Source organism: Cavia porcellus, unplaced genomic scaffold, assembly GCF_034190915.1.
Source record: "Cavia porcellus strain 051 isolate PalLab524CR breed Dunkin Hartley unplaced genomic scaffold, mCavPor4.1 scaffold_9, whole genome shotgun sequence".
NCBI lineage: Eukaryota > Metazoa > Chordata > Mammalia > Rodentia > Caviidae > Cavia > Cavia porcellus.
Genome location: NW_026947492.1, coordinates 76,209,998 through 76,236,568, shown reverse-complemented (window position 1 = coordinate 76,236,568; position 26,571 = coordinate 76,209,998). Strand labels below are relative to the sequence as shown.

The window sequence follows — 26,571 nt, the reverse complement described above, 5'->3', positions numbered from 1 at the left end:
CCCAGACACCAGTATAAATAGGGGGTCCCCAGATCACCCACACTTCTACCCAACTTGCAACAAATCTTGGTTTCTTATGAGCAACCTTCTGAGCGTCCCTTCTTTGTGATCATGGGTCACAAAAGTTGGAAAAAGACCTCCATTACAGTTACTGGTTTACTCCAAAGACTAAAACTCTGAGACTGTCAAATGGAAGGCATGCTTACAACAGGGTATGCAGCAGGGCTGCCGGGGTTCACCTCCCACTTGGTGTCTGGATGCACTCCTCATCCCAGAAGCTCTCTGAACTTGCCATTTAGGGTTTTACTGAGGCTTTATCCTGTAGGCATGACTGGTTACATCCGTGTTCACGCATGACTAAGTAATTTCTAACACTGCTCCCCCCAGAAGTCGTGTGGGGGGCCATGTCTGAACTCCCAAGTCTCTGGTTGTGCCTCGGCTCTCTGATAACCATCCCAACCCAGAACCCCAAATGCACATCACCTCCTTAGCATCCACAAGGAAGTCCTCTCGCTGTAAGACTCCTGTGTGCTGAACCTGGGCTGAGACCAAGTATCACAACGTCAGACTTCCCTGCTGTCTCATCACTGCAGAAATTGTGAGGATTTTAGAACCTATGTCAGGAACTGGGGCAGAGACCAAATACATAGTTATTATGTCACAGATGTAACACAAGAAACTGGCTTAGCCTAAGGTGTACCTAAAAGTGCTTCAAAGATACTGTCCAAGATGATTCTTCCAAGAGCATTCTACATTTGGTATAAATTGTGATTACATTTCCTTATGATTACAACTATCATCAAATCTTTTAAAGAAAATGTATTGGGAGAGTTCAATATTTCATTATAGAACTAAACATTCTAATCTCCCCTTTCTTTTCTGCTAACGCTAAAAATGCTTAATAAATATAGTAATACTGATACTTAAAATGACCACATGGAAGCTGTAATAGCTTCTATGCTTGTTTCTTTACTGGTTATTTTATTTATTCCTAAATAATCACAGCAAGTAAGCATTTTTATCCCTAAATTCTAGAAATTTGCTCTCAGACATTAAGTGAAATATTTAAAATTCTCATAGGTTGTAAGATTTGCAACTAAATTCAGACCTTCCTTTTTCTCATTTAAATGTCTGTCCTCTCAACCAGCACATAAACTGAATCCTCCTTTGGATCTTACCTGTCACCTGTCACCTCAAAAGGACAGAGAGCCCTGTGCACCTGCGTCCTCCAGCTGATGCCTAACAATGTGCATGTCTTCAGTCTTGTACAGAATAATCATGCTTGATAACGTCCTCCTAAATCTACACCACACCTCTTCTCTCATCTCAGGCAGAATCTCCTCAGATTCAGTGCATTTGTTAGGTGATCTAACAAAACTCAGCGTCTCAGTGGATTGATGCACTAGATATTCACACCTTGTTCACATTTAATCCAACACAGGCATCTACTGAGCGGCTGGCTCCATCGCAACCCTGGGACCTAGGACTCCTTCACCACGCGCCTCTACCTTCCCAGGCACAAGAGTGGCAAGATCCACACCAGGGATTTCAAGTCTACAGGAAGGTGTGCTGGCTTCTGATTGCTCTGGAGTAAGCACACACACCTAGCACTGTCAATGCACAGGTGGGAATTAGTCCTAGGCACTGAGGAACGGAGCTGGAGATGTGGTCCTAATCTAAAAGCTGCTCCCAGCAAGCTCCAAACCACAGAAAGCAGCAGGCATCTTTGGGTGTCACTTTGCCATTTCTGCCACCTCTGGACTATGGGAGGCCATGACTGTGCAGAGGAGGGAGCCTGGAGCTTCGCACTGGCCTCATGCTTCCTGGTGAAGCAACCTCAAATACGTGGCTCAGCTCTTGGAGCACAGTATGTCGTCTCTGACTCAGAAAATACACGCTTCCTTGTTGTTAGGAGGCCAGATGTGAGGTGTGTGCAGTGACTGCACAAAGCCCATGGCCGTGATCTTCACCATCACATTACCATGGCCCACAGGGACACAGAAGCAGGCTACTGCTCCCCACAGGACAGCACTGCCCAGCAATCCGCCTCTGTCTCTAAAGTCCCCACAAGGGGCTAAGCACTGCTCCTCCTCCCACTGCAGTTTCAGCCTGCGTTTGTTTCCGTGGCCTGCAACACTCCCTGCTGTGCACAGGGCCAGAATGTCAGCTGGGAAGCATGACTGTGGGATTTGACTGGGAGTCAGTTTTTGGTTAACAATATATTTAATTTAATTAGTATTACAGAACAGTAAAGCTGTTTTGTCTCATGTCTCAACTGTCTTTCATATTTTTAATATTATTGAGAAAGTCTCCGTAGGCAACATCAAAATATAATTATTTGGAGGACACCCTGTTACAGTGGGGGCAACACCTCTGCTTCTAACCCGCCTCCCACCTGCCAGCCTGTCCTTGTAACTAACTATTCCTGCCCATTTCCACCACAGGCTCTCGGTCTCCTCCTGCAGTCCTGCTGTATTCTTACGCTCACTCTTTCCCTGCGTTTTTGGCATGTTTCTTAAACTGTCGCTGCCTAACGATAGTGATAGTGAGATAGTGATGCCTTTCTGCCAACAGCAGAGGCTGGTGCCCAAGGCAGGGGAAGTTAGGCTTCTGGATCTTTCCAACTACTTTCCCTTCCTTTTTAAAGGGCCACTCCTCACATGCAGAAATGAGTGTCATTGTCTCACAGGTTCTGTTATTACTGCTGTTGTTGTTTCCATGTTCTGGGTTTTTGAGATCCAGTCTTACTGCATTGCTCGGGCTGGCCTCAAATTCCTAGGATCACGCGATCCTCCCACCTGAGCAGCCCAAAAGGCTGGGAGCACAGGTGCACACCAACAGGGAAGCTGCTGGAAATGCTCCCAAAGCTAACCTCTGAATAAGGGAATTGTTACAGATTTTCTACAAAAGTCCTCCTGAAAAAATCAAAATAATATTACTGGGAGGAAAATGAATTAAGTTAGTGCACTGACAATATGCAGTGAAAATTGGTAGATTGAATTTTTCTTCAAAGGAAATTTTGGTTTAGTGAGGACACAGCCAAAAATATCATAGCTGATTTCAGAAACATTCTTTGACGAAACCACCACCATCCAACTTTAATTACTTTTTCCCTCATCAATGATTCACATTCGTAGAGCATCCATCCTCAGGGCAGTCTGAGACCAGCCTTAAAAGCCCTCCCTCAGTGAGCAAGGAGATTGCTGGGAAAGCCTCTTGGGTCGCAACAATCACAAACATCCATAAAGCCACTCACTTTGTATTACCTCCCCTCGGGGAAGACGAAAACGAGGTCCATCAGCAGTCGGGCCCCAGTTCTCTAAGTGCGCAGACAGTTTACCATCTAAGGACACTGAGCCAGGATCAACAAAACCAAAGAGTCACGGCCCACAGTAATGAGGGCCAAGCTTTCGAAATTTTCCATCAAAGTTGGAAGACTCTTATCTTTTCAGCATGCCTGGAACTTAAGAGAAATCCAAGGCAGGGCATGGAGACTGTCACATGGCAGATACTAATTGTTCCGATTAAAGTCTAACAAGCTGGCTTCCCTGCTGCTCTGAGAATGTCTCTGACTTTTGATCCTGACATCTGTGTCTTACAAGAATTTCACTCTGCTCTGACATTCCTTCTGATGTTGATCCAGGAATTAATGGATTGTGAAAAAGCTGGCAGGATATCATTTAAAAAATAGAATTCCTAGTGTACAAGTGATGAAAAGGTATCAGAATTCACATACTTGGTGTCTGATACCAACATGATTCTCAGGTTTGGCTATTTGGGGTTTTGTAATGCTGATCCCAAAGGGGACTGACAACAAAATTTAGCTAAAAAGTTCTCGTGACAAAATAAAAAGTTATTTTAATGTTCTTTCATTATGTAGAAGGAACATATCTCCAAGAAACACTAAAATTTTATATGAGATCATTTGGTTTCAGTAAGTACTTTTAATATATATTCAGTAGGTCACCTTTTATAAGGAATCTAATATTTTTATACAATGAAAATTTTTGTTTAAGAAATGAAAGATTTTTTAATGACTTGAAACTTACCTTGATAATATATATATACCATAGCATCTTTCTAGCAATTTATAATATGTTTGGATACAGGACCATAATAAACAATTAACCAAAAGGGGCATTTTCTTTAATTAAGGAAACTACAATTTTTAATTCAAAAAAGTTTAAATTAAAACTGTCTAAAGATTGGTTTTAAATTAAGAGATTCTCTTCAAGATTGAAATTTTACACATCAGAAGATACTGCCTTGCATTTCATGGCTCTAGATAATTACTAGATGCCAGTGGGTAACTTAAACATAGCTTAGATTCATTGACATTAATGTGTGACAAGCATTACGGAACATATTTAGTAATTTTTTTAAAAAGTAAGAGGATTTTTGAAAAAACAGTGAAAACTGCCATTGTGGCAACAATATAAATTTTTGAGTAAGGAAAAACATTCTCCTTTATTTCTTAATGATTCAGGAACTCAACCAATTAAAATCGTTAGATCAAATTGAACCAAACAAGTCATTTAATTGTTAGATCTACAATTAATGTAAAAATAAGGTTAGATACACAATTCCTATATTCAGGCAAATGTGTAATTTTCACATTAAAAGGAACACTTTTGGCTTTTTAAGTCTCAAATGTCTTATGACTTATTCATCTAGATTGCTTTGATAAACAGATAATTCCTGTGTTACATCAAGAAATATGGCAACAAGTTCATTTAAAGCAATAAAAGTGATTGCGCCACGCTCTCACTGGCTACTAACAACCAGCCTATCGTGGTTCGTCATTGTTATTGTCTTCTAAGGATATTTAATAATTGAAAATGTTATGTATTACCTTTTTAGGACTTGTCAAGCTCCCAAGCACCCTAGAAATACACAGTTACTAACAGGATGAGCGTTACTGGTACCTAACAAAGAAAACAAGCTTTTCCAACCCCAGACCACCTCCAGGCGGGTCTTCCTATGCCTCCCTCTCACACCAGCAGCTTTGACTGTCCACAAACATAACGTGACTGTCCTCTGTCCTGTCAGACTCCACTCATATTAAAGGGCAGAAACAGAGTCATCATAGTTATTATTCTAGCCCTGGTTTAAAGGGCACATGCTTGATACCCAATGAATAAATGATCGAATGTGACTTAAGCACTAGTCCTTATTTCAATGATTTCTTTGGATCTGTCTTTTATTATATGCTGCCTTACTTCTTAAATGAAAGAAGGTTGTAAAATATCTGCTACATTTAATATTACTAAATTAAAATTGTTACCACAATTAAAATAATGTATTGCTATTATTAATAAACGTATATGAACTGCATATTTTGTCTATGTGGTCATTTTAAAGAAATTGAATCTATCGTATTAATTTCTCCACTGTAACTAAAGTATTTTTTAGAACTCTCAAAAGCCAGGGGTATGACTCAGTGGTAGACCTCTAGCATGTACAACCCTCTGAGTTCACTCCCCAGCACTGAAAAGAAAGATCTTTCTTCTTTCTTTCAGAAACAAGGATCTAGTTACTTTCAGAGCTATCAAGCCCAGAAAATGCAATACTTGGATCAGGAAGAAAGTGTCATAACATCCACAAATTAGTACCTGCATCCAGAAGAGCTTCTTCAAGTCTCCTGGCAGCTGTCACTTTCACCTGTACCCTCTGTCCCCTCCTAGCACTCCTGAAATAGACCTGAAATAAAAATACACTGAAAAGCAACTACAAAATAGTGAGAGGCCACACAGCCTGGGCCACCTGAAGCCCTGCCTGTGAGCCCACAGAAAGAAGACAAGGGCCGTGGAGGAGACGCCTGACAGATGGGAGGAGCGGGACGTACACGCGGGCAAGGAATAGACAAGACACTCATTGTAAATTCTTAAAGACTGGTTCACTGTCACCTAAGGAAGACAGAGCTGGCACAGCTTCTTTTAGATGCCTCTCAGGATTGTTGGGGTTTTTTTTCCTTGTGTGTCTTGAAAGTATAAAGTGGCAGCTGCTTTTAAATAAGTCATTTTTTGGATTTTCAGGTTGCTTCTGCCAGAGCTAAGAAAGACCAGGATGTGAGTGTGGATTCTGACATTTCCTCTACAGTGCACCATCCTGCACCGCAAAGCCCTCCAAAGCTGCCTGGCCCTTGAGCCTGGAGCCGGCCCCACTGTCTCAAATCCCGCACACACTGCCATTGCCAGAAGATCTACTCATGGCGCCAAGCAAAACATAAGCATCAGCAGATCACTCTTGCCAAAGGTGTTTAACCTGAAGCATCCCAGTCCTTGGAGACAGACATCTCAGTCTGGGTCCCTGGATGTTTAAGGGGCCTTGTGGGTGGAACTTAAGGAGTGTGTGACCTCAGACGGGTAAAAGATGTGTTCTCTGTTTACTGGAACATAGGACAATTGCACATTCTCCCTCACTATAAATGTGAAGATCGAAATTGGTTTAATGATACCTTCCAGGTCCCTGTTCTGTTGACAGAAGTCGTATTTTTGTAAAAGTGAGCACTGTCACGTACCTTCATCTTCTTATGCATTTTTAAATATTGTTTACCCTCAACTATGAAGTAACACAAGGATGCAAAGTGGCGCTGACTGTTCCTAATGTCTTTGGAAACAGAACCCTGTATCACGCTGGCTTGGTCACCTCTTTTGTCAGGCCTGCTCCCAAGTCAAGGGAAAGATCACGCCCCACGTCTCCCCGGACAGGATGGGTATCAGCTTGGACACTTTCTCTCCGAGCTCTGTACTCCCCACTCTTCCTTCTTGGCTTTCTTGCTTGGTCCCCTTGCCAGGTCATGAGGCTTTGGAGAATCCACATTCTGTATCACCTGCCCATTCTCTATTTGTTCTGCACCATGGCTGGAAATCTTTCTAGGCATTAATACTATCATTTGTGTCCCTTGCTCAGATCTCTGTCCTCTGTCCAGCTGCCTGCTCAACACCCTTGCTTGAATAGCTACTGCCACAGCCTTCCCTCACTCTGTACTTATCCATTGCAGTCAATGGGGCCAATATTTTGGGCTCACACCAAAGAATCAGGACACACCTTCCACTCCTTTCTTTTCCTCCATCCCCAAAATTTAATCCAGCTATATAGTCCTCTCCAAAATATAATCTGATTCTTACCATCCCATGTCATTTCCACGACACAATCTGTGCAAACCAACTTCTGCCTGGACACTCCTGCAGCCCAGCAGTAATCACCTGTCCACTCTCCCTCCAGTTCCCCCAGTCCACACAGTGGTCAGCCCCAGAATCTCAAGCAAACAGGAGCTCATGTCACACCCATGCCTAAAAGCCCCAGTGCTTTTCAAGAGGAAAACATGGATTCCTAAACATGCACCAGGGCACTTTGTGTGACTGGCATGACTTCCTCCATCGCAGAGGAAAGGATGTCAAGAGACAGAAGAGATTAGAAAGAATATAGAGTATTCTTCTAGGATAGAGTATGAATGCACAAGAAGGAGAGGGAGTGGGAGTCCAAAAAACAGCCATCAGAACAAGGAGATACAGTGACCTGGGGACCAATGGAGCAGTCGGACTGCCGTGTAATCATTCCTTCCCCCTTTGCATCCACCCTTGCTGAGTGAGTAAGCACCAATACCCACCAGCCTCTGACCCACGGCATCACCTGTAAATCTGAGTCTCTCCCACACCCACATTCATGTGTTACTCATCGTCCATGTGATACGCTACAACCTCAGGCTGCCAGAATCTCTGGCTTTCCTGTCCCTGTCCCCGGGGCTGGGACTCAAGCTCAGTGGCTTGTGCATGTCAGGCAGTGGCTATATCCCTGGTCCCCCTCTCTGTTCTTGAATGGCCCAAGACTGCTCTTCTAAGCAGGAAGAAAGTGTCTCTTTGGTAAAGAATGCTTTCCTAGGCTGAGAATTCTCAGTGCCACACACAATCAGTCACTCCAGCTTCCCACGAGACATTGCACCTCTGTGTGGCCCAAAACAAATCTCAAAGGGAAGCTTGTGAGCTGCATGACCAATAGGGTGCTCACTGAGTTCCTACTGTGGATCTCAGAACAGGCCATGCACTGTTTCTAGAACTTAAATCGTTAAATTTATTCTTATCTTGTGATATCATCATGCAATCCATGACCCCTAAAGCACAAAGCAGACTTCTTATTTGGCATTCCACCATGAGGCCAAGTCACCTTGGCCATATCCCTGCCTCCCAGGATTCATGAACAAACAGACCTCTCCATGCCTCTGGAGTCAGCCCTTGGCCCCAAGCAGGAGAGGTACAGAACTCCTTAGAAAGCCAGTTTTTCAAGGCATAATTTGCTTGGTTGATCCACTGGCTAGTTCAGAATGTATTTATGACTTCAAGTGCAAACTAAAAAGTGGTTCTCATCTACAGAGAATCATCTTCCCAACTCATCGGGCATATCCAAGAGTCCTCATATCAGTCAGCCTGTGTCTTGGGGTCAGAGCTAAACTGATTCCACATACCCAGACTTTTGTGTCCCTCTGGGACAACAACAACCTATTGGTACAACAGCAATTACTGTGATAAAGAATTATGATAGCTCAAATGACTGCACATCCTAGATTCACTCATCCTATTCATTAATGCCATTCGTATTTGTCAGGAGCAAATACATATATGCAATGCATCTTTAAAATCAGCACACACTCGGGCCAGGGATTTAGCTCAGCGGCATAAGCACCTGCCTGGCAAGTGCAAGGTGTTGAGTTAAATCCCCGGTACCAAAAAAAAAAAAAAAAAAAAAAAAAATTCAGTGTACACTCTTCACAACTTGCTTCTTTGATGCTTTTCAAGGAGTTGCTTTCTCCCCTTAGCCCCCACCACAGTATGAAATTAATCAAACAGGCTTCTTTCATCAAGAAAGAAAGAGTTAGTCACTTAAGAATGTGCACCAGTACTTCTTTCTTTAAAAAAAAACCAAATGGAATAATCATTTCAGTATCTTAAACCTTTTTGCAAACAAAAAAAGCACTTTCTAAAGAATGACAAATAGAAATCTAATTTGTGTTCATCAAAGGACATTAGAAAATTTAAAAGACAATGACAAGCTTCAGGAGAAATTAACCCATTACATTGTGGTATGACATGCACCCAAAACACACTCAGCCCATAAACAATATTTACAACTTAACTACCGCAAAGACAAACTGAGCTAACTGAACACAAATATGGATGAGTGAGTTACCAAGGAGACTCAAGTCACCAGGAAACATATAGAAATACACCTCAACTTTCCTAATAATCAGTGGGCTTGGAGGTGATCTAATGTTTCATGTGTCAGGCTGACACAGTAAGTAAAGGTTAGGATGTGTGCTAGCAGGTGACACCTGGGGAACTCTGCATATCCTCTGTTCCAATAACCCTAGTACTAGCATCACTGCTCAGCACCAGCCACAGAGGTGTGTAAGGGCATGAAGCACAGTACAGCACTGCTGGTGGAGAAGAGACAGGAAGTGAGCTCGATGTCCCTCAGTGATCACACAGATATAGCTACGACGCTGAGCATTCTCAGCAGGTGCTGCATGTGTGTCTCTGCACTCCCAGAAAGCAAAGTGGGCTCTGTCTTTCTCTTGTGCATCAGATGCTGGGACCTAGACCAGCTCGCCGGTACAACGTCCCTACCTCCCTCCCCACACGCGTCCTTCCTGAGTTGAGGGTGTGGGCCTGCTTCTCCTCTCCTGCAGGCAGGTGATGTGCTGTCCTTCACGAAGGAATACAGCTATGCAGTTATTGAAACCAGAGCCTTTACACTGAGCTGCATGCCTAGCCCTTCTTATTTTTTTTTTTTTATTTTGGCACAGGGTCTTGCTAAGTTGCCCAGGTGGGGATCGAACTTGTAAACCTCATGCCTCAACCTTCCAAAGTGCTGGGATTAAAAATATGTGCCACTTCCGTCTCTTCACTGCATGCTGGTGCATGAGTTAGGTCCAGACCACGTCAGCCTCGAGTCAAAGTCATCTTCCCAAATACCAGCAATAGTAAATGAATGCTGGGGTTCACACCTGCCTGGGTCCCGAGTGTCCTTATCACTTGTCATAACACCTAAAGGAGAATTCCCTTCCTGTCCAAAGCCTAATGCAGTGCAATACACACAAACCCTGGAAGTGGTTACCGTCTATGAACTGACAGGGACATGGGACAGATACAGGGAAAAGCATGTGGTCGACATTATTGTGAAAAGAATAAATACGCTGCAATGTGTGGGTGGCCCATGCATGCACAAATGTGCCCAGAAGATGCTGCTGACTGCAGTTATCTCAGGGAAGGTTTTTAATGAGGGAGATTTCCACCACACATTTCAAAATTTTCTGTCACTTTACAGATCATTTATTCATCTATGATGCAATCTCAATATTTAAAAACATCGACGGAAAATATATTAACTTATTATGGAAAAATAAAGAGGTATTTATGCCTAAGTCCCTGAGTTCATTCTAAACACTACCAAAATGATTAACATCTCCTCGAAGTGACCACGTGGGGACTCGGTTCCTTCTGATGAGTGGCAAGCAGTTCGTCTGCGTAATCAGAAGTGTGCGTGCTTACAGTCCCCCAGGCTGTCATGAAACCAGGTCACTTGCTTATGGACTTACTGAGGTAACCATCCTGCAATGATGTTTAATACTTTAGTTATAAGAAACTTTGTTAATGAAGCATAAAATCACAGCCTCTCTGTGTAGTTCAGCCTGGCCTTGAACTCACTCTGTAGTCTAAGCTGGCCTCAAACTTGTGGCAATCCTCTGGCCTCAGCCTCCCAAGTGCTGGAATTATAGGCATGTGCCACCATGCCCAGTTAACACTTACAATTTTTATGATTTTATACGTAAGTTAAAATTAATTTAAAGTTTAAAAGTTCTATATTTAGAAAACGAATCCAAGGCAAACTGAAACATGTATACACAATTGACACATAAGTATCTGTCAATGCTAGTACCATAGCTGAACACTGATAATTTCAATTGCTGTGGACATGAGCTAGCTGTAAGATGCAGATGGAGGTATAGTGTCCAGTTAGCTAAAATTCTGAACTATTTTCAGTTGCCCTTCACACCGGGAGCTTCCACTCGGCCTGGAGATGGGACGGCCTTTCTGCACTAAATGGAGCTGGCACCCTGGCCCACACTGTCTCACACACTGACCACATCCACTCGGCAAGTGGTGACCCTTGCCTGCAGAGCCAACCACACAGTTCACAGGACAATGCCCCACAAGCTTCCAAGAGAGGTCGGGGAAAGCTGATCTGGGCCTGACATTTCCTCTGAATCTCCATCTTATTCTGCATGGTGCGAGGGATTTTAGAAGACAGACTCAGGCTGGTGACCCCAAGAGTCAGATGCACAGAGAGATGTCTGATGCTTACAAAGGGCAACATTTGAATCAATCACTAATTTGTAATCCATGCAAAAACATGGCACTGAGTGCGTGCTAAACAAGTCTGCAGCACTTGAATTTAGGCTCCTGAGCCCAGGGCACTCCAAGACCTGGCCTGCAACACGGCAGATCCGCATCACAGAGTGGCAATGTGGACAGCACAGCTTGCAAACAGCAGGTCCACATCCACAGTGCATCTACTCGCAGGCTCTGACTCTCAGGCTATGGACCCCTCCCACTCATCCCCTGGGAGGCTGAGTGCACGTCATACAATGAAACCCGGCAGGCACTGGACACCTGGAGACCACAGTCCCATGACAGGCACTTTGCACTACTGTAGACTGAGCTACATACTCCCAGCAGGCAGGCTCCCCGCTGCACCCTGTCTCCCCACTTGGGACAGAGACGCTGTACAGCCTTGGAAAGGCTACCCTGACCCTCATGCCACAGCCAGGTCTCTGTGCTCGTCTAGTCTCCTTGCATTTGTTTATTTGTTTGTTTTTGGTACTAGAAATCAAACCCAGGGATGCTTTACTGCTGAGTCCCAGTTCTTTTTTTTATTTTTTATTTTGAGAGACAGTCTCAGTAAGCCACCCGGGCTGGCCTCAAACTTGTGTTTCTTCTGCCTCAGCCTCCTGAGCAGCTGGAATTACAGGTTACACAGCCTGGACAGGCTAGGAGTGGTTTTCCTAAACATAAGTCAGTTTCATTTGCCCATCAAGGTTCAGTTACTAAATCTTTATTTTTGTTATTATCATTACCAGTGAATTTTGTTTCAATAAATATCATTATGAATCAGTGTAAGGTTCAGAATACATTTCTCATAGAAGTAATTTTACAAGTTGGGGCCATCTGTGGACTGCGGGGGAAAATAACAAGGATTCACCACGAAGCAAGCCCTCCCCGTGAACAGTGCCATGCACAGGCCGCCAGTGGCAGGGGGACAGCCAGACGCCAGCTCCCTCCAGCATGTGGGATGGCAAACAAGAAAAGCCAATCCCCCCACTCCTCTGGAAGCAACCACCTGATCCGGAGAAGCACAGCCTGTAATGATAGCTATTGAGGTGAAGTACAATTGGATGCCTGTGGTCTTCTAGTGTTTCACTGACCTTGCAGATGTAGGGCCAGTGGTCTATTTGGAGGACAGTGGTACAGAGGATGGCATCTAGTGGGGATGTCCTTCTGAGGGTGGTAACCACTGCAGATTTCCTATTGTTTTGTGTTGAAGTCCTATATCATTTTCTTTGTTTTGTTGGGTTTTGTTATGTTTTGCTTTGTATGATTTTGTTTCATCTGATGGCATGAGCAGCTATTTTAAAGATAGCCATATACATTATGGTAGCCATTTTGGATTTACTGCTCTCTTGCTTTGAAATCCTTTGTTGCATTCATTGTTTTGTTTTTATTGGTTCTATTCTGTTGTTTGATTTTTACTACGTCTGAAGGTATTTGCAGCTATTTTGAAGACAATAAGAAACATGATGGTAACTATTGTTGATTTCGTATTGTTTTGAAGTCCTATACCACTTACACTGGTTTGTTTTGATTGGTTTTATTCTATTTTATTTTCCTTGCTTTTATCCTCTTAAAAAAAAAAGAAAGAATTCTACAAATAGGATAAAAAAGGCAATAAAGAGAATCTTCCCTACAAGGCAATAAAGGAGACTCTTCCCTGCTGGGTGAATTTCACACACACACACACACACACACACACTCAGCCTTCACTGAAGAAGAGGAGGGGGAGAAGGGAAGAGTACTCAAATGCATTTCACAAAGGTGTCAAAGCACACACTGATCACCTTTATAAAAATAAAGAAACTATGACCAGAAATACATGTCATCTGTTTACTTCTGAAAATAGACAAGCCCACTCAAGACCAGCTGAAGTATATGAACTTCAAAATGATTTTAAGTCAGTTTAAGAAAAGCCTTAAGTTTTTAAATTCTCTAACATAGAGGTTTATAAAAAATCTCAAGTAGGTTTTACAAACCTGCCTTAGTAAGAAAAACCACAACTGCTTACAGTATAGATAGTGTATAGAAGAACAGCACAAAGTAGTTCATGTAATCTATCTACAAACTGACATGCACTAGAAAACCAGAAGTAACCTCTATACAAAAAGATGCAGACTGTTTATACTTTCCATAGAAAAACAGTGCACTTCTCTACAGTCCATCCAGTTGACTGTGGTCTGTTCCACTTCAGGCAAGTGCATACGGGGTTAAAAAGTGCATTCATTACAATGCTACAAGATATCTTAGAAACAAGAAACTGTAAAACACACAGACTTATAAACAATTCAACATCTGATCATATATGTAAGTTACTTGGTTTTCTTTCTAACTTTAAAGATACAAAAGTAACCGAGTGCAATCATTTTATTTTGTTGAAAAATGTCATAAAATAATATGCATGTGGAACTAAGCTTTTAAAAATTATTATTTTCACAATGTGTGGTCTGAAGCCCTGTTCACATCTAATCAATCAAGGTTCTATGTTAACTTGAGGTCGACACTGGCTTCTTGAAAATCTGTTGTATATTTTAAAGAAACGTCAGCATTTCTAATGCAGAAATGTTTTCTCTGGCATTTGTACCTACTATGTGGAGAAACCTATCATATTGAACCTTTGTCTTATGCTTGTAAAAAATCAACCACCATCCAAAGATTTCCAAAGCAGAAATTATAGAAAGCTTCATAAGCACATAGAACAAATAAGAAATAAACATTTCTAATATGTACTAAAGTCCTGGAATAGATAACAACTGGCTACAGAGGCTCCCTGAGATAGTCAATATAGAATTCAACATAATACAGAGTGAGGAGCCCCAAACAGAGGGGGATGAATTCTCTCGTCTCATGAAGTCCTCACAGAAGCTAAAATATCAAGAAACAAAAGCAAATGGTGTACATATTGGCATAAAATACGAGATATAGTCATTATAATGATTATTCTCAAAAACTCTTCTCTTGGTACTCTAACAATAAATGTTTATAGAAAAAATAAAACCAATGCCCTTCTTTTCAAATTCTATTTTCTATGCTTCTAGCTTCAGGTCATACTTAAATGTAGCAAAAGACTTTGTTTTCCTTAAATAGACCTCGCTTTTGAGGCTACTGTCATTAATATGCCTCCTTGATTTTATTTCTCCTGACATCAGGTTACACAGGTTATATTTACTGCCCAGTTTCTAATGGCATCTGCAGAAGACTTCAGAAAGTAAATTCTATCCTTCATGATATCAGCATAAATACATGTGCATAAAGTAAGATGGGTCATAATTAGGTACAACACTAAATGTCACACTGATGATAGGCTGGAGAGGACTACAACTTGAGTCTAACTTCGCCCAGTAACACTTCAAGCTCTTCATCTGCCTTATAACTCTAAAGCTTTCCACTTTCACTTTCCCTCCCTGGAACCTAACCGCTGATACAGGACCTGTCCACAAATCTGGAAAATATCTCAAATCTATAAGGTGCTGATTTTCAGGAAAACCTGGTGGATCCCGGAAAATTTTGCTGAAAATGGAGAGTAGAATTTTCTGACCATGTGAGATGCCGCTTGAAATAATGAGGCAGACCTCATGAACAGCCTAAAGAAGCAGAGAAGGAAGGACAATATGAGCAGTTCCACCCCGACAACAGTGCTCTAAAGGCTAGCTGGCCCTCACCTGAGGAATGCTACACACACAGACACACGCATATCTATTCATACACATAGCCCACATTTTTTAAAAAATGAGTAAAACAAATTCACAGCCAAAAATTTTTGAGTAAACGTTTTATCACAAATTTAGTTGTAGAAAACCTACCTCTATGTGAAATTTACATCTGCAGAAGAACACAAGATCTGTTAAAAGAAATGGAAAGTGATAATGTTTTGTCATAAAGAATATTTTTAACTGATCTCCAAAAAAGTTCAATAGAAAGAAAAAACATTCTCAGCACACTTACTCTAACTATCAGAATCCTCTGCAGAGCATCTTTAAGGAATTAGATCCCTCGCCAGCCCCTGGACTCTGCATATGAACAGACTCTGGCGCAGTGGCTTTGGGAAGTGCTTCCCCAGAAAGGACATATTCAAGGGTGATACTCGGCACATCCACATAGATCACTGAAAGACAGAGCACCAGAAAGTTAGATTCATTGGAAGAATCCAATTATTTAGAAAGAAAACCTGAACAAAGTTTCAATCTGCCACTGGTTTGGCAACAAGTGTGTCCTGAACCCAGAGCCAGGAGGGGTGCTGGACAGAGGTGGTAACAACTAGAGTTGACAAAAGAAAAAGAACGGTAACAAGAGCAGCTGGTAACCTTGTTTTCCATGTACTAGAAAAACATAAATACCACCCTTCTTAGGCATCATCTCATTCTTGATAAATTTTTATTCGTGTACGTTGGCATTATGTGGTGCCTGTATTCCTCGCATGGAGTTGGTACATACACCACACAGCTGAATGCCTTTGCCTTCCCTCTCCCTCATCTCCAGTCACTCACTGTGCAGGTTAGGAGGACCTGCCTGAAAGGGCTGGTCACCCGGGGTGGGGGAGGGAGCCTGCACCACACACTGCATGTGGGCAGCCAGTCTGTGCAACTTTATTAAGGTGGCGATGATGATAAACTTCTTGCTTACATGCTCCTTTGCATGTCACAATAGTTACTGAGTGTAGCACGACAGCGACACTGGCGTTCTTAGCACTGCTCAGATGTAGAATTAACTATTATTAGATAAGCCACTGAGGTCTATGTGTATGTATCCATATGTGAGAAGATGAGGAAAAATGGGAATCCTGGAAACCGCTGGTGAACATACAAACTAAGACAGTTGCCACATTCTACAAAGATATATGTATTATTTTCACAACAATTGTACCTCTAGATATATAGCATGGAGAAATCTTAATACATGCAAAGAAGAAGTAACACACACAAATACTTGTAAAGTATTATTTGCAACAGACAACAGCTGGAAATTAAATGGTCTGACAACAAGTAATTAGATAATTAGATTACAAAATATTCATACAATGAAATGCTGTGCAGCACTTAAAAAGTCAATGCATAACTTTATATATCAACATCAGTATAGCTCACAGATATCGTAAGTACAGAGTGACATGTGTAATATGTCATTTATCTAAAGTTTGGTAAAGGCAAGATGTACATGCATATGATATATATATACATATATATATATGATAAATTTCCTAATATAAAATTATGGAATTTATGAAACTGATTATCTCTACAAAAAGTGAGGAAATGTTTTGAAGAAAGGATCTGATAAAATTGGATTGGAGTTACACAGCTGTTTATGTTAATATTCTATGTATAAATATTTTATTGTATTTTAAATAAAAGGAAGAAACACATTCCTACTCCAAATAAGAAGTGGGAGGCAGAACAACTGGGCAGTGAGGAGAATGATTAAGAACAGAGTTTCATATCAACAAAAAGACTCAGATACATTTAAAGTCTCACCACTGAGCTACATCCCACCCAAAAGAGATGGAAAATAGCATTTTATGACAACATCTTTGAAAAGGTAAAATAATTATGTTCTTAAACAACAAAGCAGACTTCAGAATGCTAAACACATCCAAGAATAAAGGGGAACATTTCACAATGATTTTCGGAGTCAATTTATCATGAAAATATAATAGTTCTAAATGTGCATCGACTTAATAACAGCTTCAAGTATATGTATAAAGTTCTGATGAGACTCAAAGGAAAAACAGACAAATCCTTAACTACAGCAAGGATAACAGAAGACTCAACTGAGACCCTAGGCCAGCTTGAGCAAACTAACATTCATGAACACGCCAGCCAAGAAAGAAAGTAGACAAGAAGCATTTACTTAGACCACAGTCACAAAACAAATCTCAAAAAACTTTCGAAGAATTAAAACTATACATAGTATGTCCTCTGACCACAAGGAAAATAAGCTACAAAAATGCATCTGAATCTTCAAACAAGTGGATAATACTGAACAAACTTCTAAACAACAGATGAACAAATGACAAGGAAACTTTTAAAACCTTTTCAACTGAAGAAAAAAACACAGCATACTGAAATTGGGTAGGCACACAAAAAGCAGGATGTGAAGGAAATTACAGCATTAGCTGTTTATATTAGAAAAGTAGAAAGATCTAAAGTCAATGATTTAAGAATCTATTTTGAAAAACTAGTAGTATCAATTAAATCCATATAAGCAGAAGTAAAGGATAACAAAGTGTAAAATAATAAGAACAAATAAGAAATAGAAAAATCAAATCAAAAGACATTTCCTGAAAAATACATATAAAATTTGTCACCTTTTAACTAAATCAATTAATTTGAAAATGAAAAGGTTAGAAATCTCAAAGTTTCATTAGGACATAAAAAGCAAACAGATGACACAATTAACCTCACATCATTAATTTTTTTAGTTTAAATCCTTCAAAGACTTTTACAGTCCTTGGGCTGTGGAAGTAACTTAGTGGTAGAGTGCATGTTTGTAAGGCCCTGGATTGAAACACCAGCACCAAAAACAAAAAAGGAGAAAAAAGACTATTATAGTATAAAAGATGAGCCCAAAAGAGTTACATCATGTGAATCGCTCTGTGTATATTAAAGACATTTAATTCATAATTAACAAATCTGTCTACAAGCAAATTCCAAGCCTGGATGGTTTCACCAGTGATTTCTATCAAACATTTAAGAAGAAAAGCAAGTATGGTGATAATACAGATTTAACAAGTAGAAAGGAAATAGATACTTCCTGATTCACTTTATCAAGGCAACTTTACATTAAAACCTCCCAAATACCAAAAATACCTAAATACCAAAACCAGACAAAGACACTATAAGAAAAAGAAACTATGGATCAATATCCTTCATGATAACAAGCACAAAAATCATCAATACCACTGTAATAAATTGATTAAAAATACATTCAGATGATAATAATTAAATGTATGATTCCTTTGATATTTAAAAATGCATCAACATAATTCACTATATTTAATGACCAAATAAATATTTCTCAATGAAAAGTATTAGACAAAATATGTGGTATAAATTATGACTTGAATAAACAGATATACGACCTGTAAATTCATACACAGCCTCTGAGGAACCAAATGGTAGCGGAACCCAGAAAAGCCACAAATGTTAAGAACCAGTGACTAATTTGGGTTAATACCTAGAAGACAAGGATGCAGCAACAAATGAAAGGCAATATAATACTCAACATTAATAAAATAAATGATAAAAGTGGTGAATCTCTCAATTGAAACAGAAAAGGCCTATGACAAAACTCAATATACTATTATGATAAAAACAGTCAACAAATTAGGAACAGGAGGAAACTAACTTAGAATAAAAACTTTATGTAAAAGTCTTTAATTATTATCATACTCAATACAGTAATATTTTCAAGAAATGAAAGATTTCCATCTAAGATCAAGAACAAGTCAGGGCTACTTAACTACTTGGCATAACTCTAGAAGTTACAACCAGAGCAATCAGAAAGGAAAAAAATAAAAGGCATCTGAAACAGAGAAAGGAAAGTCTGTTTACAGATGAGATGATCTTATATGTACAAAATCATAATACAAAGCTGTTACAACTAATAATTTAAGCAAATTAATTAAAAATGTAAAATATCACACAAAACCCAGCTGCACTTTTATATACTGGCAATGATCAATCCAAAAATGAAATTAAGGAAACAATCCCTTTTACTACACCATCAAAAAGGAGAAAGTACCACGGAACAAACTTAACCAATTTAAAGAAATGAAAGACTTTTACAGTGAATACTATAAAAATTTGCTAAAAGAAATCAACAAAGACACAAATGAGTAGAAAAATAATCCATACTTATTACTGGAAGATTTAACAGTTAAAAGGTCACATTTTCTAAAGCAATTCCTGTTTTTTAAAAAAAAAATCAATTGTTTTTGCAGAAGCAGGAAAAAAAAAACCCTAACATTGTCATGGACTCTCAATAAGTTCCAAATAGCTAAAACGTTCTTGCAAAGAAGAAGTGAAAGTGTCACAATTCCTAATTTCAAAGTAAACTACAAAGCAAACAAACAAATTAGGAACAGGAGGAAACTAATTTAGAATAAAAACTTTATGTAAAAGTCTTTAGTTATTATCATACTCATTACAGTCTGTTACTAACTGGAATACATTCTGTTACATACTGGAGTCTGTTACTAACAGAAAAACAGAGACCAACAGAACAGATTATGAGATCCTAAAAATAACAGACAAGGAAATCTCTGTTTAATGCCAGATAATCTTCCACAAGGGTACAAAGACTACACTGAAAGGAACAGACAGTCTCTCCAGCAAAAAATATTGGGAAACTAAACATCCACATGTAAAACAGTAAAGCTGAACCCTCACGTTACACCACATGAAAAATTAACTCAAAATGATAGACTCCAGTGTAAGATGGAAAGCTACCAAACTCCCAGAGGAAGAAAGACAGGAAGCAAGTCCAGGGTGTCGTATCACCACGATTCCTTGCATATGATTCCAAAATCACAAGCAACAAAAGCAAAATTGGAATGACGTGTGATTCAATGGTCCCAATCTGGGCAAATATCCAAAGAAATCAGGGCAGAAACATTTGCACACACATACTCATCACGTCATTATTCCTAGGGGCCAAAAAGTAGAAGCACCCCAAATGTCCATGACAGAGAGGAGGAAAACGTACACAATAGGGTGTCACTCCGCCCTCAAAGGGAGAAGATACTATCCCACGTCACACCGTGCCCCAACCTCAGAGAGACGACCCTAAGAGAAGCCAGCCACAAAAGGACAAATATGGCATGATCCCACTCATTATGTGTATCAAAAGTAGGTAAAACCACAGAAATGCAAAGCAGAAAATGCAGCCAGTGAGACTGAGATGAATTTTTAATTTTATTTCACTTTCATTAACCTCAAGCGTAAAAGCACATGAGGACAGGGCACTGGACGGTACAGGGTAAGTCAGCATTCCAAGCCCAAAAATCTGAAATAAGAAAAGCTCCAAAACCCAAAGCTTCTGAGTGCTGATATTCCCAAATCCAAAAGGATCCAAAATCCAAACCAGTGCTGGTCCCAAGCATTCCAGGAAAGGAAGCCATAAAACCCACACAGCTTGCCAACCTACAGTCTCAGATATTTCTAGCACCGTTTACTTTCCCCAGCTCTCCGTGTTTGCTCCCAGGGAAGTACGGTAAGTGTCCATAAATGGACTTACCCTGTCCTTTTGTCCATGGCTGTTTAAAAACCTCAGGTCCCTTACAAGGGTAAGAGACCACTGATTTTTTTTTTTTTAGAAAATTACATAAAATTCATTTTCTAGTACAGTTAACATGGGAATGCTTGACCAAAGACAGCAGCAAATGAATGCTGTATTCATTTCCATGTTCTACCATGTATATAAAATATGAATAAAGAATGAGTTCTATTATTTTAAAATCAGCAATTTGTTAAAAGCAGATGCTTATCAGGAACAGGTAAGAAGAGACCACTCTACCTACATCTCCAAGAAAACCATTAGACTCTCTGTGCCTGGGTGAACTGAAGGGTTTCCCTTTATCAATCATTAGTGGGCTTTCTTAGTAATCAAGGATGTAACTAGACCTGGCTGACAACCCGATCCGTTTGAATCACAGATGGGAAATGCTATCTGAGCCCTGGCCAGGGGCTGGCCTGCCCTCTCCTAAGACTGCAGCACTCCTATTCATGTCCATTCCCCAGGCTTGAGCGTTTGGTCCAGGAAGGAGTGGGTGGGCACGTGGGGTGCTGGGCACAGAGAAACACTGAGCCCGCTAACCAGCTGGTCATGGCGTGATTGTTTCCCTACAAGTAACACCTGTGGGTGCTGAGGCTGCTTAGGGATCTATCAGACACACTCTTTCATTTTGCTGCTGTAACTCCATAAAAGTTACTCTCATTTCGGAAAAGTCATAGGCAATAATATCTGTAGGTAGCTACGTAATTTTAAAGAAAACTTGTCAGGGCTACTTTCACCAACCTTACTAGAATGATTCTGTACAGATGTGGAAGTTTTTAAAAGCAACGCTTCCCACTCAGTGTGACCATAAATTTCAAAATACAGTGTCTTCGTCTAAAGAACTAAATTAAATATAAAGAGATGATACTACATTGGCACGTGTGAGGATAAAATTCTGGTCAGGAAGTGAAAAAATGTTACAATCATTTCCACTATTCACAGGCATAGAAGTCATTCATGCACAGACCTATGAAAACACAAATACATAAACAGTATATTATAAAGTGACATTCTTGATTTATTAGTGCCAAAGCCTTCCCAGAGAAACTAAGTGCCCAGGTCTAACAAACTTATTCAAACCGTCTACATAAATAAAAAATGGAAAGTAAAGATAAAGACCATTTCCAGATTAGTCAACTCTCCTTTTTGAATCAATCCATAGCCATATTGCTACTTACCTAGACTATCATAAAGCATTGAATTCAGAGTTTTATGGAATTTCCAGGTAAGCACTCCCAAGTTCAAAGGAAGACAGAGTTACAATAATGCTTCGTTTTGAAACCACTCCCAAAATTAGTTCATTCCAAAATTTCATTTAGAAATGAAATAATTGAAGTAATTGTTATTAAAGAAATCAGGCAGTGATATTTTGTAATATGAAAGATAAAGAAATAGTCTTATATAATCCCCAAATGGAACTCACACTTGAGCAATACATTCACAATTGATTACATCATCAGGGCAACCTAGCTTCCTTACCTAAGCCTTATAGTTTTAATAAGATGCATTTCTTTTAATGTACCATTTGTGAAGTTGGTTGACCCTTGAGTTTTGAAGGTGTGTTTAATATTAACAAACATAAATTTTTAATTGAAAGGCACCCAACTGTGAGGTTATTAAGATTCTGTTTTTATATAACTGATTGCCGTGCCAAAAAAAAAAAATTGCAAACTTCTTTCCAAAGTGAGTTAATATTTATTTTATGGTAAAAAGTTCAATCTTCAGCCAGAGATACACATGTGACATTTGGTAGTATAATTCTAAAAGGACTGGAGAAGAACACACATTAGCAGCAGTTCCGTGACAAGTCAGATGAAATGTCCTGTGGAGGTGGAGGGGCCACAGAAAATGAAGGAAAACAGGAAACTTCAGTCTTCCTCCTTGCCCTGCCCGCCCCCTCTGCCATAATTACCCATGCACAAACTCTAGATGGCAATGTTGTACCGGCTGTCCTTGCAGTGAGGCGCCCCAGCCAAGCCCCACGCAGTCCTCTTTATCAACATTTTATGTGCCGTGGATCTATAGCCTCTTATTATAAGTGTAATGAAGCAGAAGTTATTGAAGCATTTATTGATTGCTCAGATCACAAGTTTACTGCCATACTGAATTGGCACCTTACTCGCTGAAGCAAACTGCTGACACCTTTTTTAAAAAGTGACAACTACATCTATTTCATGACCAGAAATCCATTTTCATCTCTATCAAGACAAGAATGCAATTTTCACTTCATTTAACTGATGTTAGGCCTGCTCAAAGCATGACACTTAGAAAAAGACACAAGTTTAAGGTTCTTAAAATACTTCAAGTAACTAGAATGTAGCTTGGTTTGGGGGGGGGAGGGATCAACACTCACTCAAATCTATAAACAACCTAATATTCAAAAATTACTGATCAGAACCTTCAAGAATAGTTTTCATTTTGAAATGACCACCACGCTTTGTTCATGGTCCTGAGAGTAGGTTATGTTTACATATTAAGACATTTCATTCCAAGGTCTTAAAGGACCTAAGAAGTTAGTTCAAAATTTAAATATCCTGAGCATTGTACCAAAAAGGCTAATTCAAGGACAAGATTCAATTTTTAAAATATATACAGTATAGGACATAAAACAAGTTCATCTTTTAGTAATGTTAAGATCAATAAATGATTGTGACTGACTTAAAATACAGGTTCAAAAAGAAACTTTCTATACTTCTTTTATGAAAAATGAAAAATACTAAGCTCTTTTAAAAGTGTGTTTACAATGAACAAATTCTGCCAGTACTAACTATAATTCAGGAATGTTTTGAGCTGAGTCAGTTCTGAATATACTACATTATTGTTTCACCGCTAATTATAAACTTACTGGAAGTGTATGTAGAGAGCCAACATTATACATTTTTAACAAAATCTAGCAGCTTTGGCAAAACTTAGGTTAGCATATTAATAAAGACATTTTAATTTGAAACTGAAAAACTATACTCTCAGATTAGACATTATTTTCTTATTTAATGGTATACCTACAAAATAAATCTGTAATATGGTTCCCAGTGAAACAGTACAACCCAGTTTCTGAAATACAAAGTTAGCACCTAGATTTCTAAACTCAATGTACCAAATATGGAGCTTTCAGAAATAGACCACAATAGCGGTCAGGAAAGTTACTTCGCTTAGATTGATTTTAAAAGACCATATACACACAAAAAAATTTTAAGTTGCCTGGGCCCAATTATATACTTCGCAGCCAACTAGATTAAGTAATGGTTTATTACAAACAGCTCAAGTACACATTTTCAAAATAAAATTTCAGGAATAAAACATTCCCACAGTTTCAGACATAAACAGCAATTGCTAATGCATTTTAATGTATTGCCAAAGTTTAGAAAATGCCTGAAAACCTTAAACCATGCTTGAGGATATTTTGTTGCTTATTTAATGTATTAAAATAATTAAGCAAGCTAACGTCTCATTTCAGGTTTGAACATTCTTCTCCAAAATGCCAAAAATGTGTAGAATTAAAAGCTCCTTCGGATCCCTTCATCCCGTGGCGGTAAATGGATTGTCAGCTTGGGACGGACTCTCCTCATTAGAGCAAAGCGCACGGGGCTGTCACACGGAAACCTCACTGGCTTTGTGTCCTCTGCATTTTAGAAATGAACACACCATCCAACAAGCACGCTGCACTGTGAAAAGCTCTGAGTGATTCACGCTGAAGGTTGATCGGCTCCTCCAAAAATTGTATTAAGGAAAAAAGAAGAGAGAGGGAGAAAGAAGAGTGCTGTGCATTCATTGTGTAAAAGTCTCCAAGAATTGGGGGAGGGGTCATCAAAGTCTGCAAATTGGGAAGACTCCAGAAAAGAGAGGGTCCCCCAACCCCAACCCCACTCCCGGCCCGCAGGCGTCCGGATGATTATTCATAGGGCTCCCTGGCACGGCTCCACACACTTTGATTCATCTTTACAGTATTTGTGAACACACTGGCATATTTTGTTTACTGACAGCAACTAAAAGCTCTGTGCAGGATCATAAATAGAGAAGATCACGCTTAAAACGCGCTAATATCATTTTAAAAGGTGCTGCAGGCTGTGTTTTGGCCTCTGCGGGCTGTGCAGGCCTGTGAATGACGGCTCCCCTGCTTGAAGCTCACAGAGAGCACAGCCCCTCTCATTCACTGACGGCACTGTGGCCTTTTCACACGTTCCCTCCACAGCAGTGTTTGTCCCCAAACACTGGGACTCCACACAATGGCATTCCTACTCCAACACCCCCACCAATGTGGCTCTGCAGCAAGAATGCTAATGAGCTGGACGCAGGCTGGCCTGAAAGTGTTAACTACATTTCACAGTCCTGCCATTTCGGAGATTACCAATTAAATAAATTCTGCTTAGCTCTCAGCAATTTCCAAGATGTTTCCGCTTTTAAGGAAATAAATGTGATAGATGTAAGACTAAGTGGCTCGATGCTATTTGAATATAAGAGCTCATTTCAATACAAACGAATCAGTATGTATTTGTGACCACCATAATGTGGTAGACAATTTAGTTGCAGGCTGCAATAGACAAGCTGAAGTTAAAAATTAAAAATTGAGTAAGTTCATAAACATAAAACCAGCAGCCCTGACGTTTCTTTCAAAGCTCTATTATTGCAATTAATTTAAAAGAAATGTCCTTTGAGAACGTCAAAATTTAAAGCCTACGATCCTTTGACAGACAGCAAAACAATATGGTTTTTATATGGGATGTCAGAAGAAGACTAAATGGAAATGATACCAAGAGTTAATAAAATCCTGTGTTTTATAAACTTGGATTTGTTAGGGAAATAGAAGTCTTCATCCATCTCCATTTTGCCTATCTAGTCACTCCTCAAAGCAATCTTACATGAAACTAAATACAAAAATCTATCCCAAAGGTCAAATGGAGTAAATGTGGTTAAGATAAAGTTCATTACTGTGAAAGGGCTGTTTGCTAGGAAATCCTACTGATAAATAAAGACATTGCCAGGTTTAACATTTAACCACTCACTCATGGCCAGATAATGAGACCACCACAAGGATGCTTCTAAACACTGAAAATAATTTTAGATTAAGTCATGGCATAACCAGTCATGGAACAGAGCCACAAATACAAATAAGTGAGCAAGTCTAAAGAAACAGAAATTTGCATGAAAATATCTAGTGGGCAGACTTCTATTTCTTTTCATTTTTATAGGTTAAAATAAAACAAGTGTCATTTTATGACACTTCGAATTGTTACAACTTAGTGAAAGGTAAAAGCTTTCAGTTAGAGATAGCAAAAGAGGAATTTTTAAAGTATTCTTTAATGGAACATGATGTTGAAATTCTTACAGGTTGTCCAAATAGAAAATTTTGGATACACTAAACATGTTAAATTTTGTTTGCACTCACATTAATAAAATGTGTATTTCATCGATTTTGAGTCATAGAGAGATTCTTTAAGTCAAAGCAATAATTCTCAACATAACTTTTAAAGCTAGTATAGCCATTTATATAAATTTAAATTTAAAATGTGTAAGATAGCAGGAAAAAAATGCCACTACTTTCTGAGATGTTTATCATGTCTACCACTCTCTTTCAATAAAAGTTAGAAAGTGTTGGCCTTCAGATTTGATTTAAACAATGTTTTTTACTCTGGAAAAATGGTCTCATGTTTTCCTTAAGTAATGTGAGCCTTCCAGTAAGTGGAATCGAACCACAGAATATCAAATAAATGATTGAATTGCAATTGCTTATACTTTGCAACCTCATATTTTCAAAATTAAATAATATTTCTACTGCAATAATGTATAATATTTTATACCTGTTTTGTATGTGGTAGTTTAATAATGAACATTGATGAGAATCTGGCCTATAATTTTTTATACTTACTGATGCGAATAGCCTCACCTACGACAGTTAGCAGTCCTGTTTCTGAAGTTA

General features: G+C 39.5%; 1 long non-coding RNA gene across 3 annotated transcripts in view; it reads right to left on the bottom strand.

The window, feature by feature from the left end:
* LOC111755362 (uncharacterized) overlaps nucleotides 1–15,484 on the bottom strand; it is a 93,734-nt gene extending 78,250 nt beyond the window's left edge. The window contains exons 1-2 of one of the 3 annotated variants that reach the window (XR_010049882.1): nucleotides 15,330–15,484; nucleotides 15,188–15,225 (exon numbers count right to left, since the gene is read on the bottom strand). This is a non-coding gene — a long non-coding RNA (uncharacterized LOC111755362). Of the gene's footprint in view, nucleotides 1–3,256; nucleotides 3,695–15,187; nucleotides 15,226–15,329 lie in introns of those variants that run through there. The other 2 variants (XR_010049884.1, XR_010049883.1) reach the window with 2 other exon arrangements.
* Between the last annotated feature and the right edge of the window lie 11,087 nt (nucleotides 15,485–26,571).